General features: G+C 52.1%; 1 protein-coding gene, 1 long non-coding RNA gene and 1 pseudogene across 2 annotated transcripts in view; 2 read left to right on the top strand and 1 right to left on the bottom strand.

Moving 5' to 3' along the window:
- The window catches only part of LOC149347599 (uncharacterized), a 165,119-nt gene that overhangs the window by 115,700 nt on the left and 27,875 nt on the right, over positions 1-21,544 (top strand). The gene's annotated exons all lie outside the window — the stretch shown is intronic.
- LOC149347602 (uncharacterized) lies at positions 290-5,645 on the top strand. The gene is made up of 3 exons (XR_016292159.1): positions 290-2,282; positions 5,368-5,422; positions 5,489-5,645. It is a non-coding gene; the product is annotated as an uncharacterized LOC149347602 (long non-coding RNA).
- LOC149347601 (uncharacterized) lies at positions 7,312-12,330 on the bottom strand (annotated as a pseudogene).

Here is a 21,544-nt window from a genome sequence, read left to right as displayed (position 1 = left end):
GGGTTTTCTTTTCTTCGTTCCATGGCGAACGTCTGCGCCTCTTCTACGGCCGCTGCCGCCGATCACGCGTTATCGCAACGCCTTGCGAAAAAACATTGGACTGCGGCGGAGACCGCGTGGCAGCGGCGAAGGGCAAACCGGTGGCGAGGAGAAGGAAGGGGGCGGTGAGGAGGGAAAGGGCGCGCCACGGCGGCGCCCAGGGGTGGCCCACGCGAAGCGCGGTGTTGACGAGCCTAGTGAAGCTTTTCGCTTCAAAAATGAACCGATGCTGAGGCAGCGATCCATCGATCCGTCGTTAACAGACCAATCATATGTCGCAGGCTCGAATCTCCGGGGTTCCCAAGGCTACAACTCAATTAGTAAGTTTACGCTGTCCGGAACGCGAAATCGCAAATTGTGTGCGACTACCCCGAACACACTGCGACAAACGATTGAGCCACAATGTTGATATGAATATTCAGAATGCTGTAGAATTGGAGGTACATAGGCCGCCAGTTCGAATCTCTGCTGTGAGCAAGGATGTAACTTATCCAGTAAGGCAGTGCTGCACGAAACGCTGACTGTTCAGACGTCATCCGGAATACTCTGCAGCAAGCGATTGGCACACGAATTTTGCACGAATGTCGTGGCTAAATGGCCCGACTTTGACGCCCGCCAGGTAGGGACACACATACAGGATCAACATAGTTACGTTCCGAATTGAGGTGCCCATTTTGTACCCTAATGTGACCATCTCGGTAATCATGGCTGCCACTGGGTAACGATTTGCGTTAAAACGCATAACGTTGGGACCCTAAACGCAACATGTCGAGCTTAACCCTCTAACAAAATGTCGTTGCTATGGGGGCCGCCATCTTGGATTCTGTCCGTGGAATCAGCATAACTCGGAGTCTTGAAGCGAGACAAGGAGATCTAACGCTCTAAAATTCAGCAGAGAAATGTGAAAGCACACACACACACACACAGACCACACGGAACGCTGTAAGACAAACGGTTGCATCGCTATTTTGGACACTTAACCGTGCCTTGAAGGGCCGCTGACCACACTGCGGTCGAAAATATTTTCTACCTCTCTGGTAGCGAAGCATCGTCCGCGCAAGATGCGGTGCGGCCGCAAATATTTTTTGAAAAGGCTTATTAATAACGTATATACAGCTGTCGCAATCAAGCTATTTCGCCGTGCTCCTTCTCCTTCTGTCCCCTCTCCGAGATTTTGCCCGGTCGTGCCTCACCGAGTAGGCTCCATAAGGGAAATCGCTATTCCACCACTGATGTTAGCGTAGGCATGGTGTATGATGGAGAACCTGACATGTCTGCCACGATCCCGCTTTGAAAAGAATTGTTGTCTTGCTTCTTTGCTATCCGGGATATTTCATGAGGGGGCGGGGCAAAACGCCGTCTCATTTTTAGCGTTTGGGGCAAAACGCCCAAAACGGGATCATCTCGTTTTTCGCCGCGTGGAGCTCTTCTTCGCCTTTACTTTTGCTGATGTGTGCGGTTTGTGTGTTCTGTGGTTGCTTGGCTGTGCTACAAATGTAATGTGAAACCGTCGCACATGAAAAGACTGTTTTTTTGCACACGAAGTTCTCGCAAAGAAGCTCCGGTATCATACGTATTAATGCCTAAATTTTGCCACATCGTGTAAAGCGCAGGTTGGTTGAAAATGTAATGTAAAAGTTGAGTGTGCTTCGACAGCTGAACAACTTGTTCGTTGGGCTTGCCGAATGGAAGGCTCCAACTATCTACTGCACAGTACTTTGCACTTTGTAGTGGCATTGGTTAGGAAAGCTCAAGTCTTGTGGTAGATTTGCAAACTTCAGTCACACATTTTTCACTTATCTCTCAATCACTGACTGCAATGAGGTGATGTAGTGCGTTGATATAGCTTTGTTAAACATGTTTATGCCCACTGGTCTTAATGCTGAGCCAGAACGCAGGACCATATATGGCACCCCTAGAGCTATATGTTCCTGGATTGTGAGCAGACCTCTCTTCCTTACTGCTGTGCAACTGTGGATCATCAAATGTGCTGTTAGTGCCCTGATGTGTGATTCATCAGTGAACCCTGTGGGCAGTGTACATTCAAAAGAGGTAGCGTTGCTGCATTGTTGACAAAGTGCATTATAAGTTTCTCTCTCATACTTTATTTTCTTGCCCGTACTGTTGACAAAGTGCATTATAAGTTTCACTCTCATCCTTTATTTTCTTGCACATGCAGTGTGGCTGTGGCCGACCTAAGCTAGCAGCTGTATACTGCCTCAGCGTACAGCAGCAGTCTTCAGGTAAGTTTGAACTCTATGCAAGTTTCCCCCTTCACATAATGAATACCTTTATTTCTTTGCTCTGTGCACGCAGTGTACTTGTACAGTGATAGATAGAAATTTTCAGGGTGAGAGTTCGTCGAAAAAATTTATCTCTGTGCTGTTAGCCAAAGCGATTTAATCAAAAGCCTTAAATCATGAGGGGACATGAATACTCGATCTTATCGAACAAATTTCAGCTGACTGCCTCGCGAGGCAATGTAAAAATAAATATTTTTCTGGAAATCCACAGCCCGCAAACATTTATCTGAGAGTACCTTGTGTAGCTTGCAGCTGTCTGGTAAGGATCCCTACTCTCACACTGCAATCTTTTAGGCCTTCAGCATGGATGCGACTGCCTGTGGGAGTAGTTGTGGTGTCTTGCTGTGTAAACGCATTTCTCATGAACTCGAATAAAGCTGTTTGCAGTAGGACGTTGGTTTTTGCAGTGTATTTTGTAGAAGCAAAGTGGTGTGCATTTTAAAAAAATATTCTCGCCTTTGTGGGGTTAAAATTGGGGGGATAAATACGTATTCCCCGCTTAAGCGCGGCTGAGCCAGTTCAAAACCGCGCGGACCCCACCCCGTGGTCGCGTACGCTACTGAGCGCACGCCGACCACGGCGGGCCGTGCTCTACGGGAACAAAGGAACGACACACTGGCTGACACAAACAAGGCATTTATTGCTATAGCAACAATAACGCCAGCTAGCAACAAAATACACTGAGGAATCTAGGATGTCCGACTCACCAGCACGGCTACGAGCGAACGTCCGCCCACGCTAGGGCAAAGGGAAGCTCCGAGGCCCGACGGGACGAGGTGGCGGGAGTAAGTTCCAACCACGAGAGGCCCGCGGCACAGAGCGGAGCTTTGCGCGTGAACGTCCACACGCTATCCTGTCCCAGGGAGAAGAGACCTAGCCTTCCCCCGCGCGCGAGCGGCCAAACACGCCATCCGTGGCGCTGCTGTCGCTGCGACGCGAGCGCCCTCCCCTGTTAGCTAGAGTAACCAAACTAAAGGGAGTGCTTTTCGGGGGCAGCTAACAACAGTGGGGTGCAGTGCGGGAAAGTGAACGCAGGGGACGAAGGCGTCCCCACATCCCCCCAACCTTAAATAGACCCACGCGCCTGCAAGTTACATGCTATGGAGGAGTCTCCTGGTCTTCATGCACTTGAGGCAGGTCGTGCAGCGGAGGTCACGCCGACAGAGTGCACGCAGTCTTCCGCGGTATTCCGAAGGCGGCGTGAAGGTCTCCGCTGGGACGACTCGCATGGCCCGCGGACTAAGTGCCCGCAGGCCCGCGAAGAGGAGGGCCGGTTGACCACCGCAGGCCAAGATTCCACAGTAGTCGCCAGGGCAACAGCAGCCAGAGGTGGCTGCTGTCTGGTCTCGCCACAGCTGCCCCGGATGGATGCGGCGAACAGGATACAGGCCGCTCCGTCGCAGCAGGCGGCAGCGAGACGATGTGCACAGGACAGCAAGCCGCAGTGCCTCCGCTGGATCTGAAAGATTGCCAAAACACACTCCGCATGCCTTTAACGTAGGTCACGGGAGGGGAAACGGCGTACACAAAGGCCTGGTGGCTCAATGCTCAACTCGCTAGCAAAACGTGTCGGGCGGCTGTGCAACGCAAAGTTCGAGTGAACAAAGCCCTTTCTTGAGTTGAACGAGAATGCTCGGTTCATGCGAGGTTAAAAAAAAAACAGGCGGCCAGCAAAGTGCGCCCCCTCTCAACACCACGGTCCGGTGGTCGTGTCACTTTTGACATGGCGCAGGCAGCTATGAATAGCCTTAGGCCTCACTGCCACAGTGAAGGTCGACGACCCCCAACAAAAGAAAGACCCGAAACGGGTTTCGTGCGCGCAGCCGCGAAGAGACATCAGTGTTGTGGGGTGGTCCTCCCCGCTCACTGCACGAAGCAGCTGCTGAGTGATCGGCGCCCACCGTATCGGACGGTGTCGGAACGCCCGGTGCCGAGCTGCAATACCAGCGAGCTCGTAACGGCACCCGTGGCACCAGGCCACCCGGCTCCCAGAGCCGCGACTCCCAGAGTCGAAAAAGAGACAGCGAGAAAATATATACAGAAAACTCGGACCACCCACGCGGCTTCTGTACTCACTCGCTTCGGGCTCGGCAACTCCGCGGGCGCTAGGCCTCGCGCTCCCTCGATGCGGACCAAGTGGTTCTTGAAGAAACTCCAGGAAGAAAACTTCACAAAAAAAAAACATGCTGAGCATGTCGAAAAGTTCAAACATGCTGCAGCGCAATACACCTCGCACTCAAGAAAGCATGCCGCAGGTCCTAGCGATCAAAATTCACTCTAGGCCTAGCACTTGTCAAGTCCGAACAAAGAGCGTTCCTCGAACCGAGCAGACTGTCGTCCAATGTTCCAAGAGCAGGCCCCACGTTGGGCGCCAGATGTGGGGTTAAAATTGGGGGGATAAATACGTATTCCCCGCTTAAGCGCGGCTGAGCCAGTTCAAAACCGCGCGGACCCCACCCCGTGGTCGCGTACGCTACTGAGCGCACGCCGACCACGGCGGGCCGTGCTCTACGGGAACAAAGGAACGACACACTGGCTGACACAAACAAGGCATTTATTGCTATAGCAACAATAACGCCAGCTAGCAACAAAATACACTGAGGAATCTAGGATGTCCGACTCACCTGCACGGCTACGAGCGAACGTCCGCCCACGCTAGGGCAAAGGGAAGCTCCGAGGCCCGACGGGACGAGGTGGCGGGAGTAAGTTCCAACCACGAGAGGCCCGCGGCACAGAGCGGAGCTTTGCGCGTGAACGTCCACACGCTATCCTGTCCCAGGGAGAAGAGACCTAGCCTTCCCCCGCGCGCGAGCGGCCAAACACGCCATCCGTGGCGCTGCTGTCGCTGCGACGCGAGCGCCCTCCCCTGTTAGCTAGAGTAACCAAACTAAAGGGAGTGCTTTTCGGGGGCAGCTAACAACAGTGGGGTGCAGTGCGGGAAAGTGAACGCAGGGGACGAAGGCGTCCCCACACCTTCGTTGCTTACGACTTACTAGCTGTTAAAAATGTAAACTTGCTCTCGCAGCTACAGATAACTAGCTTGCTTGGCACAGCAGAGTCACTGCATGGAAGTGAACGTGGTCTATCAAATTCGCTTGCTTTAATGACATATTCTGAGCTTACTTAGTGTGGACTGTTTTCTGCAGAAAACGTCCCCAGTTTGGCTACAAATTTATCCATGGTGTGTACGGTATCCTTCCTGCTGCATGAACCAACTGAATGGCCAGCTTGAAGAATTTCTCGTGAAGACTGCAGACGGCCTTTATATCATAATAAAATCATCCTGAATTTGATAAGCTTTGCCATTTTTGTCGTTGATTGCCTTATATTCATGCATACGACATACGGCAAGGCGTATGCCAGATCTCAGACTCTGTGCGGGCTTTTATTACGCCCATGGGCCCTGCGAGATGTACTAATTCGTGGTTGGAGTTCTGGCTTGCCTCAGGACTATGGAGAAGGCATCACCCGCAAATATCCTCAAAAGATCTGCCGGCGGATATCCGGGAAAGATATCTGTCGGTGGTCTCAACAATTATATTTTAACTCCATCGGAGGTCCATGTGAGAGCCGTTAGACGTCGGTGGATCTCCCACCGATATCCGTATATCCAATGAAGGACATACTTCGTACGTCCGATGAATATACACTGCTTGATTGGGAACTGCAACCTGGGAGGGTAGCAGGGTGTGTGCGCTGCCTATCCAGTGTCTGGAACGCTGTGAACGTTACAGACGGCAACCCACTTATAGTTGCCCTATTACCCTAGCTTTTCCTCTCTAACCAGGTTCAGCAGTAGTTGAACGGCAGCTAATTTTTGCTTTTGAGGAGAGGAAATTCTGTAACTGTCTCACCTATCTCGGTGGACACCAGAACCCCGCTTTAAGGGAAGGAATAAAGGAGGGAGTGAAAGAAGGAAGAAAGAGGTGCCGTAGTGGAGGTCTCCTAGTGAAGGTCTCCGGAATAAATTCGACCACCTGGGGATCTTTAAAGGGGTGTAGACACCAAATTTGTGGCTGGCGCATTATTTGTTTCAAACTTTTCTTATTGCTCCAGGAAACTCGAAGATTGATATACCGACAATGAATAATTTATTATCGCATTTTTAGGTGAACGCTTTTTGGTTTCGGTTTCGGAACGCACAGTTAGACATGCTCAGTTATGCGTGGTCACGTGGGCCCATAAGTAACACACCTACTGCTGCATCGTCTGCTTTGTCACACACGTGCTAAGATTTTGACGAATCTGAATCCAATGAGGACATCTACTTTTTTTTATCGCACGCTAATATCCCCATCGCGGGTTTGAGTGAGGACGCGAGGCACTTTGCAAAAATGCCAGTAGGCGTGGCTACTTCGGTATTACGTTGAAAAAAAATAAATGGGCGAGTGGTGGTTCGCAGCAAATGCGGCTCGCTGGTGGGTCAACAGCGCTCACGTGGCTCGTCATTCGTGCCTCATGGCTTCGGCTGTGGCTGTGCCCCGCTCATCATGCGTCAATGTATTTTGGTATGACGACACTAAAACGTTTTTACTCTACCAGCGTAGTGACGTCAGCGTTGATCCTGCTAGCAATGGGCATAGATCGTGAGAGCGAGCATTTAGATAATCTTTGGAACCGAATTAAAATATTTTTTAAACGTTTGTTGCGTCCAACACCTGGCTGTGGGTGCCCTTGAGTACACAAGAATTCCATAGCAGGCTTTTATAGCCTCAAAATTTGGTGTCTCCACCCCTTTAACGTGCAATCACATCGCACAGCCCATTGGCGCCCTTTGTAGCGAAAGCTACATTAGCCACGAACTTGCGATTTCACTGTAGCGTTGCTCCTAGGAGGCGCAGAGACCGACTTTGGGCCGTTGCGACGCCGCGCGCTCGCCGCGCCATCTTGCATGAGAGAGAGACAAACTTTATCATGGCAAGTGTGTTTAGACCCCCCTTGGGTCCCTGGACCACCGCACGGTCCCACTCTACGTCGTAACGTTCATGCGGTGTTTGTCCATGACGTCGGCACCCCGAAGCACCGCAGCAAGCTGCGATGGCGGGTCCGGAGACGAGAGCACGACCTCCCAGTCCTCCCAACTTGATAACGCGGGCTGTCCCTGCGGGGGAGGATCAGCAGGGCAGCCGAAAAGGATGTGGGAGAGTGTGGCGTGAGGGTCGCCGCACAGGGTGCATGCAGGGGAGGTGCCACAGTAGAGAGATAGCAGCTGAGGGGATGAGAGAGAGCGGGTCTGGAGGCGTCTCCAGAGGATCTGTTGGGAATGGGTAAGGGAGGGGTGTGGAGGAGGGTAAGTCCGACGGTCCAAGCGGGGCATTTGCGTGAGCTCTGCAAAGGTGTGCGCCCGCTCTCTCGAGAAACCTGAACCGAGGCCGTCCTGAGCCCGGCAAATCAAACCTCGGGCCAATTTATCGGCAGCCTCGTTTCCTGGATTCCCAGAGTGAGCCGGCACCCACTGGAGCTCTACCCTGCGTGGTAAGTTTTTGGAGGGGGTGTTCAACAACTTCCAAGCAGGGGCGTGAATCCTGCCTCTCGCGAAGTTGAACAGAGCCGTTTTGGAGTCGCTAAAGATGTAGTTTGCATTGGAATGTACAAGGGCTAGGGCGATGGCGGTTTCCTCTGCCTCCTCAGACGTACAGCCCGAGGGAAGGCGGTGTGTGAGGGGCTGTGCTAGGGCTGGATTGTAACCAACAGCTGCAGCTTCATGAGTTGTGCACGCGGCGTCCACCCAAATGGCGTCCTGGGCTTGTCCGTAATACTTGTGTAGGGCCTTAGCGCGAGCCATGCGGCGAGGGATGTGGTACTGGGGATGAATGTTCCGGGGAAAAGGTTTCACAACGAGGGGGGTATGAATGTGTCGAGGAATGGCTATAAGGGATGTCTGATTAGCGGGAATGTTGATGCGAAGGGAAGCGAGGATATGCCTGCCAGTTGCGCTCGCGGCAAGTCTTAGATACTGTGTCTGAAGGTGCGCGTCTACTAGTTCCTGAATGGTGTTATGCATGCCTAATTCAAGGAGCTTGGCTGTGCTAGTGCTGCGGGGTAGGTTTAAGGCTGCCTTGGTTGCTAGACGAATCATGGCGTTCACTCGCTCTGTTTCTATGCGGTTCAGCTTAAGATATGGGGTGGCGTATAAAATGCGGCTAAGTGTAAAAGCATGCACTACTTTCATGCTATCCGCTTCGTCTAAACCTTTGTGCAGGGAGGATACGCGGCGTAGAAGTTGCAACACGGATTGCGTGGAGGCCTTGAGTGTTTTAAGGGTATGATCGTTGCGTCCGGAATCCTGCAAGTAAAGGCCAAGGATACGGAGGGTGGGGGTGACGGGGATAGGGGTTCCTTGTAAAGTGATTTGAATGGGCGAATTAGCTGCAGATTTCGGTCTTATGAGGAGAAGCGCGGATTTAGAGGGGGAGCATTCGAGCCCAATAGATGACGCATGAGCGGAGATGGTGTCAGCTGCTAATTGAAGAGTTTCCTCAATTTCTCCATCAGATCCGTGAGTGGTCCATGCCGTAATGTCATCAGCGTACAAGGTATGCCTTAGGTGTGGGATGAGAGCGAGTTTATGAGCTAGGGGGATGAGAGCAATAATAAATAGAAGGGGGGAGAGGACCGCGCCTTGGGGTGTTCCAAGCTCGCCGAGTGTATAAGGTGGTGTGCTCAGCTCAGCTATGTGCAGGGAGGCAGTCCGGCCCGAGAGAAAGGCGCGAACGTAGTTGTAGGTATTTGAGCCTACCTGTAGTGCCTGTAGTTCTCGCAAAATGGCATCGTGTCGAATCCTGTCAAATGCCTTTGTGAGGTCAACCGCCAGAATAGCTTTAGTGAGGTGGGGGATCTTGTCATCAAGCACGTCATGTGTAATTTGTAGTAGGGCATCCTGTGCTGATAGATGCGCACGAAAGCCCACCATGCTGTGCGGAAAAAGGTGGTTGTCTTCCATGTACGTGGTTAGTCGGGCAAGAATTATGTGTTCGAATGCCTTGCCGAGACAAGATGTCAGAGAAATTGGTCGGATATTCTCTATGTTGATGGGTTTGTGGGGTTTAGGAATAAATATGATTTTTCCATGCTTTCAGGTGGCAGGGAGTGTACCTGACTTCCAGCACTCGTTAAAGTGGGTGACTAGATGAGATATGGAGGCATCGTCAAGGTTTCGGATGGCAGCATTGGTAATTTGATCTTCCCCGGGTGCAGTATTGCGTAATTTCAAAAGGGCTGTCCGAAATTCCGCCTCTGTAATAGGGACGTCAAGCTGGGGTTGAGGTGGACCCGTGTACTCGGGGTGCTTGCAAGGGTCACCTGGGGTGGTATATGTTGATTTCACCTGCGCGAGGAAGGCGTTCGTGTCCTGCCTGTGGTTATGAGTAAGGCGGCGAATGCTAAGGCGTGTCTGGGTTTTAGATTTCGTGGGGTCTATCATGTGGCGTAAGAGGTGCCAGGCACGGGTTGTGGAGAGATTGCCGCGGAGATTGTCACAAATCTGATTCCAGTTAGCTTTGCAAAGAGTGGTACTGTGGTGTTCTATTTGGGTCTGAAGCTGTGCCAGTTTGAGTTTTAGTTTCCTATTGTGTTTTTGAGTTTTCCATCTGTTTGTTATGCGTTCTTGAGCTTGAAGGAGGTGCGCGAGCTTACTGTCAATTACGGGGGTGTCTGGGGTAGTGTATAGCGTTTGGGTATGTTGGCGAATGTCCTCCTGTAACTGGGTAGTCCAGGTGTATAGGTCGAAGGGTACCTGTGTTGAGTGTACATGTTCCTGGCGAAATTTTCGTAGCTGGTCCCAATTAGTTTGTCTAACGGTAAATTTGCGCTGAGGGCGGCGATAGCTTAGTGTTATGCGAATTAGGTGGTGGTCGCTGCCTAGTGTGGTTTGGGTTCTTTCCCACTGCAGGTGGGCCACATTTCTTCCAAGCGTGAGATCTGGGCTGGTATCTGTAGTAACACTGTTACCAACCCGCGTAGGCAGGCTGAAATCATTAAAGATGGACAAGTGGAGCACCATCATTTCATTGCAGAGAACTGTGCCCCTGTGGTTTGTGCGCCGATAGCCCCAGTCCACGTGTGCGCAGTTGAAGTCACCGGCAATGAGTAGGGGATTTGATCCAGCCAATTGCGTCACGGATTTGAGGAGTGGAGGGAGTAGATTAACTGGCTGTCGTGGTAGAAGATAGCAGTTAAGAACGAACAAGGGAGATTGAGCAGGGGTTGGAGGTAAAATTTCGATGAAGGTGTGAGCGATAGGTGTGGTAATTGTGTGTTCCATGTAATGCAAAGAGTTGCAGACGTATGTGACCACCCGAGGAAGATCAGTAGAGTCCGAGGGGATAAGAGCGTATCCTGGAAGGTGTTTGCAAACGTTTGCGTCCTGAATTGCGATGATGTCTGGTGGGTATGAGGAGGTAGCGATAATCTGCAGCAGAGGATCGCGCTTACGCCGAAAGCCCCTGCAGTTCCATTGAATAATATGTAAAGAATTATGGTCCGTCGGAGGGGCCATGCTGTAGGGTGGAGGGGCGAAGGAGGGGTGTGGAGGGTGGCACTGTGGGAGGAGAGGCCGGTGAGAGGCTATGAACAAGGAGAGGTAAACGCTCCTCTACCTTGCCCATGATGCTAGTTATGACAGTATCCATTAAACGGGTAATGGTAGTTTCAATCAGAATTTGGCACTGTGCAGTGACCTGTGCAGTAATGCGCTCTGCGAGCCTAGCTTCTAAGTTTTTGGCGAAGTCCTGAAATTTTGCTTCCAAGTCTATGGGTTGTGCTGGCGTCTCATCAGGCCTCCTCTTTTTCGAAGGAGGTTCGACAGGTGGCGAGGTGGGTGGAGAGGATGAGGGTGGTGGAGTTGGGGGTACAGCGCTGGTGGAGGTAGAGATGGCTGCCTTGAGCTGCCTTACCTCTTCCCGCAGAGCAGTCACTTCGTGGTCCTGGGAGGTCGGCGAATGAGTCCTGGCGGCCTTGGAGGCCCACGTAGAGGTAGTGGGAAGGGTCGTTTGCAGCGGGGGAAAGTCCTTCTTGCTAAAGGGCTTTGGTTTCTGTGGCGGCGGGCTGCGTTGTTTCGGAGTTGTATGTCTTGCCTTGCATGAGCCGGTACCCGTGAGGTTCTCGCCCCCACACAGAATGCAGATCGGGATGCAGGAAGGAACAGCTTGCGGGTCATGCTTGTCCCCGCACCGCGTGCAGAGACCAGTCTTGGGTTGGGGCAGACGTCATATCTGTGGCCCGGTCGGCGACAGTTGGTGCAGGCATCTGGACTGCCCTTGTACGCCGTGCATCTATAAACCACACTCATGTAGCGTATGGTATGAGGGACTGGTCCATGCGCAAAAGTGATTAATATGGAGAGCGTCCTCCCCATTCTGCGTGCTGCGATAATATCAGCGTCCGGGTTGCGGGTCTGGAGGTCTCGCAGCATCTGCTCCGGGGTTTCCGCCCAGTAGGCCTGCGAGATGACTCCACGTACCGCTGCTGGCGGCGGTGCGATGTAGGCGGCGATAGGGTAACTGGTCCCTTGGAGTACCACTTCCTTGAGTTGGACGAGGTGCAGGGCGGTTGTCTCCTGGTGGGTAGCAACGGTGAAAGTGTTATTCGTAGGATGGATCCGGAGGTGAATGTCCCCTAGGTCCCGGCCATCGGCGGTGACTTGCAGGGCTTGCATAAGGGGCTGCGCCATGGCTCCGTTCAAAGCGAGCCCGCCTCTCGGTCGAAAAACTACCCGTATAGTGCCGGGCGGGAGTGAAGCAAGGTGTTTACTTCGCTGCGAGACTGCGTGCGACACGCGCAGCTGTTGCTGTTGAGCACGGTACGTCGGCTTAAAGGGCGCAGGGGCAGCCTCGGCCTGAGCACCGACGGCGGACACGGCTGTTTGTGGAAGTCCGACCATGGTATTCGGGCTTGGTTCTCGAACCTGGTATGCGCGGAGTACTGCGGTCCACTCACTGGGTCTGGACGTTTCAGGGTCGAGGTTGTCGCCCAGCGCTTGCACCTCCATGGCTGTTGGGGTAGGTGCGCTGCCGGTGATAGGCCTAGCCTCCAGCGAGGCGAGGCCCAGCGCGGCGGCTGGCATGAAGTCACACCGCACGCCACGCTTGTCTCGTCGCGCTCGCCTCCGCTCGCTTCGCCAGCTGTGTAGCATGCCTGATAACATGTCGAAAGATTGAAAAGAAGAGATCCTGTCTTTCGCTATGTATATCCTGGCATAGTCGAGCTAAGCCACTTCCAATTTTGCGTTTCGCCTCCATCGAAACGCGGCCGCCGCGGTTGCTTTCGAACCCTGGCACTCCGGCTCAGCAGACGAGCGCATTAACCCCTGAGCCACCGCGGTAGGTGAAGGCGACAACGGCGATTTTTTTTTCTGGTGCAAGGATGATTAGGCTTTTTTGCGACACGAGCTCCTTAGCGCTGTCAAGTTCAAACCGACAATGGCAGTCTCTCTGGTTGGCCAGTCAGCGATCAACGCCGATGCTATTTTAGTGCGAAAGGTCTGTTCGCCTCCTTCTCTACAATTTGACTGTTCGCGTGAAACCTCTGACCAAGTAACGAAATAAAAGCGCATAATTTGCACCTTGCCTCAGTGTATGCATGCATCAAAATAGCGCTTTGAGCTAAGTGACGGTAGTGACAGATGTCTGCTTCATGCGTTCGCGTTGACAAGGTTTCGACAGAAACACAGCCAACGCAGCACTGGAGCAATAGGCAGCCGCCGCGGTGGTTCAGTGGTTAAGGCGCACATCTTCCGATCCGGAGTAGCCGGGTACGAACCCGACCACGGCGGTCACGTTTCGATGAAGGCGGAACGCAAAAGGCACCCGTGTGCTGTGCGATGCCAGTGCATGTTAAAGATCGGCAGGTGGCCGAGTGTGAGTGAGTTAAAGATCGGTAGGTGGTCGAAATTATTCCAGAGACCTCCAATACGGCTCCTCTTTCTCTCTTCTTTCACTCGCACCTTCCTCCCTACCCTTAAGGCGCGGTTCAGGTGTCCACGGAGATATGTACGACAGGTTCAATGGAAAGCAGCAAGGTTCATATTCAATAATTATGGTCGTGTTTCTATGACTGAATTGGTTCAACAATGTGGCTTCCCGTCAATAGGTGAGAGACATCGCATATGTAGTTTAAAGTTCTTTTTTCAATTACTAGCAGGACATTAGAATATTAACACCTCGGTATCTTTACTTGTTCGACAGGTTATAAAACAAGACAACGACATGACAGAACTACATTGCCCCTTAGCTCAAGAATTAATTCCTTTAAGTACTCTTACTTCCCACGAACTATAATTGGTTGAAATAACCTCGCTAATGACACATCACGCAGAAATCATCAAGATCTTTTGAAGAGCACCTGAAATAATGTACTGATATTGTTTTGCCTTTGTATATGTGAAACTATGCACATGTACCTAGCCTGCTCAGGTCTTCAACAAAGACCGCAGTATGTATGAATAAATAAATATAAAATTCCTGGCCTTGGTGTTAACATTGCAGACGTTGATTTTAAGGAAAGGAAAGCCGCATAACAGGCTCTCTGGGTCAATGAACTCCTCAATCACGCTGCGAGGTACGTGACACTGGGGTCCACCGGCTATCGCCTTTTTTTTATGCGAAGCATATTACTAGAGCTACACTACAGCCCGTCGAGCACGGCGGTGGAGATACCATTGACCTTTAGCATGACCACGTGACACCACGTGACAACATGCCGTCACAGCAGAGGAGAGATGGGCTGCCGGCTCGCGCGGTCGGCCGCGGCGGTGGAGGCTCCACATCAGAGGCGCTCCAGCTGACCACGTGACGCTACAGCAGCGGTATAAAGCTGAGCTTGCCTCGCTCTCCTGGCACTTACGAGGCGGCCAGGTGTTGGGATGCCGCCTAGAAGCAGGGCTAATTTGAACGAGAAGCGAAAGATTTGGTTTATGGGGTTTAATGTCCCAAAGCGACTAAGGCTATGAGAGACGCCGTAGTGGAGGGCTCCGGAAATTTCGACCACCTGGGGTTCTTTAACGTGCACTGACATCGCACAGTACACGGGCCTCGAATTTCTCGTTCAAAGAAATTCAACCGCCGCGGCCGGGATCGAACCCGCGTCTTTCGGGCCAGCAGCCGAGCACCATAGCCACTGAGCCACCGCGGCGGCTCGAAGCGAAAGCTCGAAGCGAGCGGCGGCTCGAGAAGCGAAAGCTTCAGCGTGCCACAGAGACCGATGAAGAGCGGGATGAACGTCAACCAAGGAAAGCCATGTATTACCAAGCCTAGCCATCAATATGCTTCGCATCTGACTAGGCTTAACCTTAGCTAAGCCTCAGCCATTTTTTTTTCTTTTTTTTTTTGGGGGGGGGGGGGTGGTTAGCAATGTTAAACCACCTGCCTCTTTTTTCCTGTGTATGAATGATTTTTTTCACATTTCGAGGTTGCATGGAGCAAATGGTAGTGGAGTTAAAATAAACTGTTCTTTTGAAGAAAGGAAATAGCGCAGTTATCGTCTCGCATATCGCAGAAAACTAGAACCACACCATGAGGAAAAGGAAGAAAATGGTTGCTTGGTTGGCCTCAAATAAAATCGCACATACCCACTACGGGGGAGTGGCGAAGACACAGGCGGTGAACTGCAGGAAAGAGGAGCGTTTATAGAAGAGGAAAAGGCGCAGTAGTAGGCTGATAGATTGGACAACGCAGTTGGGAGAGAAAAAAAAAGGGGTGCCATACGGTACCGAATATTTTTGACTATCTGCGGACCTTTAATGTGCACTGACATCGCGCAGCACGTAGGCGCCTTTGTGTTTCGCTTTCAAAGAAACACGGCCCCCATGGCCGGCTTTAAACTCGGGTGGTGGTGGTGGTAAAAACAGTTTTTTTGAATAAAAGAGGCGAGACTCTTTTAAGAGTCCCGCTGTGTGCGCAGTCCTTATTCCGGGACCAAATTGGTCGAAGCCGCTAGCGTGGCCCCCTTGACCAAAGCCTTTTGGTTCTGAAGGTTTGAGCAGCCAAACAGGGCGCCTCCCATTCCTCTCTGGGAGGGTTGGGGGGGGGGGGGGGGGGGGGGGAGGAAGAGCTGAGTTGTGCTGGCAAATCCAAACCATGTGGCAGGTGTCAGCAACCTCCTCACAGTGTTTGGACCTGCCAGTGAACGCGGGATCGAAGTGTTTGACTACTGCTGGGCACTGCATTGTATTCGTGAATAACTGGAGCAGAGCGCATTCGTTTCCTTTTCCTAAGCCCCTTCCAGGGGATGAATACAGGCGATGCCTATCTTTATAAAGGAATGTGATATCTTTGAAGGAAAGTACACAATCACGTTCATGTTCCAGGTGCTCAGGAGCCAATGGTAACGCCCGGTGAATGAGTGCTCGGGCCGCCGCGTCTGCAGCTTCGTTTCCTGCTAGGCCCTGATGGCCCGGAGCAAAAACTACGCAGCGGGTAGTAGGATCGGTACCACGGCTGCTGCAGTTCCTTAGTATTCGTTCAGCTAGAGGAGTTATCTTGCAAGCCTCTTCATTCTCCAGCTCAGTTCCCATGCTAATGGCGTTCTAAACCCTCTTTTGATTTCGAGGAAAGGAAAGGCACATAAGTGGTTCACTGTCGACGGACGCCTCAAGCGTGCTATGAACGCCAATATTCAAAAATGAAAATTGCTTTCGAGGAAATGTAAATACGCAAATAAATTGGTATATTGGTTTTTGATGAAAGGAAATTGCGCAGTATCTGTCTCACCTATATCGGCGGACACCTGTACCGCGCCTTAAGGGAAGCGAGAAAGGTAGGAGTGAAAGAAGAAAAAGAGAAAGGGGTGCTGTAGTGGAGGTCTCCGGTATAATTTCGACCACCGGGTGATCTTTAACGTGCACCGACATTGCACAGCACACGGGAGCTTCTTGCGTTTCGCCTCCATCGAAATGCGGCCGCCACAGACGCACTAACTGTCTCACATGTCCCGGTGCACACCCGAACCGGGCCATAAGCGCTGTGAGATGGGAAATCCTATATCCGGCTAGAAGACACAGAATATGGCCCATATCAACATGGCACACGAGGGACCCCACAGGGAGCTGTCCTCTCGCCATTACTATTTAATCTGGCCATGATGAAGCTCCGTACCCAGTTGGCAGAGGTCGCCGGTGTGCAGCACGCTCTCTATGCGGACATCACCCTCTGGGCAACACAACAACAGGTTGGAGACATCGAGGCCAACCTGCAACAAGCGGCCGCTATTGTGGACGAATATGCTCATCGCTGTGGTCTGGAATGCTCCCCGAGCAAATCGGAATTTGTGCACATACGCCGTAACTCAAAGTGCACAACCATAATTGCCCTTTCCGTACTTAGCGGACCGATACCCGAACACGAGGAGATCCGGGTACTGGGGCTTTTCATTCATCATAAGCGCAAGATAGACACTACCCTAAACAAGCTACGTAAGGTGGGGGACCAGGTGGGTCGGATGCTCCGCCGGGTATACAATAAAAGGGGGGACTACGATGCAAAGATGCCCTGCGGCTGACCAATGCATTCGTAACCAGCCGGATTTTATATTCGGCTCCCTACCTGCACCTACGCAAATGCGATGAGAATGCCTTAGAAGTAGTTCTCCGCATGATTTGTAACAGAGCGCTCGACCTCCCCATAACGGCATTCAACAAGCGTCTCCTCGGTCTGGGGATGACCAACACCTTTGGGGAGTTACGGGAAGCTCATCTTAACAATCAATACTTGCGCCTGAGCAAAACACCTGGGGGAGCCGCCTTCTGACCCGCTTACACATATCCTGCGCAACACAGACAGAAGAACGGGCCCACATCCCTGAAGCCTGGCGCTTTGCATTCCAGGTGCGACCCCTTCCGAAGAACATGACTGCAGACACCCATGATGGTCGCCGTCTCGCGCGGGCGGAGGCCATTTCTCAACAATATGGCCATAAGCCAGGTGTCTTCTATGTGGATGCGGCCGGCCCACACCATGCGGGTTGGTACACGGCGGCCGTCATCCACCAAAACACTAAAGTTCAGGGCCTTACTTTCCGTGCCCCAAACATTATATTTGCGGAAGAGATCGCCATTGCACTGGCCGCCGCAGATCCAGAGTCCGAAGTCATTATCACGGATTCCAGGGGCGGCTGCCACAATATTGAGCAAGGGTATATTCCAGACCGTGCTTTCAAAATTCTCCACGCATGCGAATATACAGGGTTTCTGACCCACCGTACCATCGTGTGGGCTCCGGCTCATGCGGGTCTTGAGGGGAACGAGGCAGCCGACGCTGCCGCCCGCGCGCTTACTCACCGGGCATCGCCTCATCCGTAGCCTGATTCGGAATTCAATTTCAATCCAGCCATCACCATTAAAGAGATCACCTATCTTTATCAAAACTTTCATGGTCTCTATCCACCCCCCCCCCCCCCCCCTTTGTAAAGGCCTCACCAGGGTGGAGGAGCGCTGGCTTCTCCGCCTCTCTACCAATACTGTACAGTGCCCGGCAGTACTTAAGCACTTCATTTCTTCTTTCTCGGGCGTGTGCCCACACTGTGAGGAGGAGTTTTCGGACACTATCACATGGTGTGGACATGCCCTTCAACTCCTGCCTACCCACCCCACCTCCACCCTACTCGAGAGGACTGGGAAGCTGCCCTGCGCGGCTGCTCCGAACTCCATGCCCAACAGGCATTGGTAGCTAGAGCCCGGGCCGCTGCGGAAGCTACAGGGATCCCGGACTAGGGATCCCTCCTAGTGTTTGTAAGGGGCGGGCCCTTACGGCTCGCCCCATCGACCTCTCACTGTAAATAGGAATAAAAGTTTTCCTCCTCCTCCTCCTCCTCCATCGAAACGCAGCCGCCGAGGTCGGGTTAGAACCCGGGTACTCCGGCTCAGTAGACGAACGCGTTAAGTACTGAGCCACTGCGGCGGGTGTCTAAAACAATTTCATGTCACGCTTTTAGTCGTTCTTAGCAGTGCGTTTGAAGCTTTCACCGACGAAGTGAACCACCTATGCGCCTTTCCTTTTCTCGAAGCCAAGAAATGGTTTAACCACGAATAAAATCAAACGGAACTGTTCTTACATCTTTTTTGCAAGCGGTACCAGGTTTGATGCGGCCCAGGCAAGAATTACTCGCTGCGGTGGCTCACTGGTTAAGCACTTGGCTGGTGAGCCGTAGTACCCAGCTTCGAACCCGGCCGCTGCGGCCGCGGTTCGTTAGAGACGAAGCGCAAAAGGTGCCCGGGTGCTGTACGATGTCAGTGCACGTAAAAGATACTCAGGTGGAGGAAATTATACCACAGCCTTCTGCTACGGCTCCTCTTTCTACCTTTCTTTTTTCATATTCGCGTTACTTCTCTTACGGTGCGATTGGGATGCCCACCGAGATGTGAGCAAGTTACTGCACCATTTCAAACACATGCTACACTTCAAAGAGCCCAGAGAGTGCCCTGCACACCTACCTTTTTCACTTGGAAACTAATCTTATGTGTGAAGGGTTCTAACCGTAGCGGTGCGCACAGCATACCAGCGGCGCTAAATGCATTGAGCCTTCGCGGCAAGAGGTCGCAGATGCGAATAAATTGCAAGTCACATGATCACAAGAGAGTTTAAGGAGAAATCTGGGAAGGTTTGTTACAGCTTTAAAAGGATGGGGAAAAATAATGGAATATCAATGGAATGAGAACCGCGCCCACCCGGACCATCGTCCATTCACTTCCTCTTTTCACCACTACCACCTGACAGCCGCTGTTACAGATTAGCAGCGTTTGAAATGCATGTCTTTGGAACCATTTTGTTGCGATAAAATTGCGAGGGCGGTGAAGGTGTAAACTCTCGGTGGCGTCGGCGTCTGTGGGTAGCCTCCACCAGATCCGAGTTCACCATTCGGTCGATTCTGAAGCAGCAGCTATAGATTTGGCCGTTTCTCAGACGAGTGCACAATGCATATTCTCGGATTCTAAATCAGGCATAGGAAATTTTGCCAAACAATGTGTTCACACAACAGCGCATCGAGTCCTGAACAGTGCTGTAGCACCTAATCGGCTCATGGGTTCCTGGGCAGTGTGGACATGCGGTGAATGAGACCGCACACAGTCACGCCCGAGGATTCGTCGCCCGTGTGGTGGACGGACTCCCCTCGTTCCACAGTGCCAGATAACACATGAAGACATATAATGAAACTGTTCTCCACTACCGGGCTTCCCGACTAGCTTACTAGCCCTCCTCATCAATCAATCAGTAAGGCTGAGCAAGACATTTGGCGAAGCATTCAGACAGGCACTTTTCCGAACCCCTTCCTGCTCCCTCGTGCACCCAGGGGACTATCATCCGGTCAGCAAATTATTTCTGCAGAGGTCTATCGCATCCTCCCCCTTTTCTGAGACTTGACGACTAGGAGAGACGGGGGGTGGTGCTGCACAGTCGTAGCCGGAGGTTCTGCTCTGGATGGTGACCTGAGCCAGTGAGTTCGTCAGGACTGACAGGCTCTTGGCCACCGTGCTCGACCGTGAAGGACCAGCTGTCTCCTACAACTCCTCTTTGCCCTATCACCACCCTCAAAGGCTGCCTGCTAAGGGCTGCCTGATGAAAATTTTTCCACCACCACCAGCTGGGTGGTGGCGAGAGTCAGTGGCTCTAGATTTGCCTGATTCCAACTAACACCTGTCAACAGTCACCCCCTTCTCCTCTTCATTTGTAGCGGAGAGAAAGGAGCGGCCGGCCGATGAATGAGTCCGCAAAATCTAAAATGACTCAGACGTCAACAAGCCTCAGACCAACATGCTCAACCTCCCCCAAAAATGTTTGGTTTAGGTTTGGTTTATGGGGTTTAACGTCCCAAAGCGACTAAGGCTAGGAGAGACGCCGTAGTGGAGGGCTCCGGAAATTTCAACCACCTGGGGTTCTTTAACGTGCACTGACAACGCACAATACACGGGCCTCTAGAATTTCTCCTCCAAAGAAATTCGATCGCCGCGGCCGGCATCGAACCCGCGTCTTTCGGGACAGCAGCCGAGCACCATAACCACTGAGCCACCGCGGCGGCCCCCAAAAATGTGTGCTAAAATGAAATGCTGAAGCTATCCCTTCTCGAGGGTTGAGCAGTCTGAGCCTCATAATTAAGTCACTGTAAGCTTCTAAAATTTTTCCAGTGACCGGGCGGTCGCTAACAATACTCACGGACTCTCAAACAGCCTGCCGAAATCACATGAATGGCAGGATAGGTCGTCACGCGCTCCGTATACTTCTCGCAGCGAGCGACAGAATTGAAAACCAGGGAGAACAAAACGGCAAGATCCCACACACAACTTTTTTGTGTACCGGGGCACACGGGGCAGGCAGGGAATCAAGAGGCCGACAGCATAGCTCGAGGATACATTACTTTCCGAGCATCCGACGAGACCGCTGAACTCGCACCAGCACCCACGAAATACTCGGCCATACTACAAAACTATAGAGGCAGAAGAATGCGATATCCCCCACCGCACAAATCTCTCAGCAGAGAGGAAGCTGTCACTTGGAGACAATTACAAACAGGCTCTTTTCCAAACCTACATATAGTAAACAAAATGCACCCTACGATATACGCGGACAAATGTCCCTGGTGCGACGAAAAACCTACTCTATATCACACTACATGGGCCTGCCAAAACATAGACGTGGTCCCCAAAATAGAAAATCCGAGTGCGGAGCAGTGGGAGACTCTGCTGTCCAGCGACCGCTGTGAAGACCAACAAGGTCTGGTACAGCGAGCTCAACGGGCGGCAGTGGCCAGCGGAGCCCTGGACTGAGGGCAACCGACCATTGATTAGAGGCGGACGACTTCGACAGAGAAGGCTCCTGGGGATAGAACCAAGACGTCTCTGGAGATGCCCCCAAACCGCAGGAAAAGCATTAGTAGAAATAAAGTTTTCCCTTCTTTCCAGTGACGCTCCTTCACCTGCCAGTGAAATGGCGGATCGCTTAACAGTTGCGACGGTAGGGGTAGGAGTCGCCGCGATCTAGCACTGGAACACATTTTGCGCAGTTGCGTAATCGCAGTTGGAATACAAACAGAACAGAAAGAGATTGCGTAAAGAAAGATGAATGCTACTGCATTTCATCCGCGTCAATCTATTTACCCGCCACAATTTTTTATTTTCGTTCGTTGTAAGAATTTGTTCGCATCTTTTGCTGGAGCTGGTTGCAAGTGTAGCCGTCTGATGATTAATTCTCAGTGGAAACTGAACATAGATAGAAGCA

Source organism: Amblyomma mixtum, chromosome 4 (genome assembly GCF_055824585.1).
Source record: "Amblyomma mixtum isolate Tamu chromosome 4, ASM5582458v1, whole genome shotgun sequence".
In the NCBI taxonomy this organism is placed as follows: Eukaryota; Metazoa; Arthropoda; class Arachnida; order Ixodida; family Ixodidae; genus Amblyomma; species Amblyomma mixtum.
Note: the sequence above shows the minus strand (reverse complement) of the source record. Positions and strands in the feature narration are given on the sequence as shown.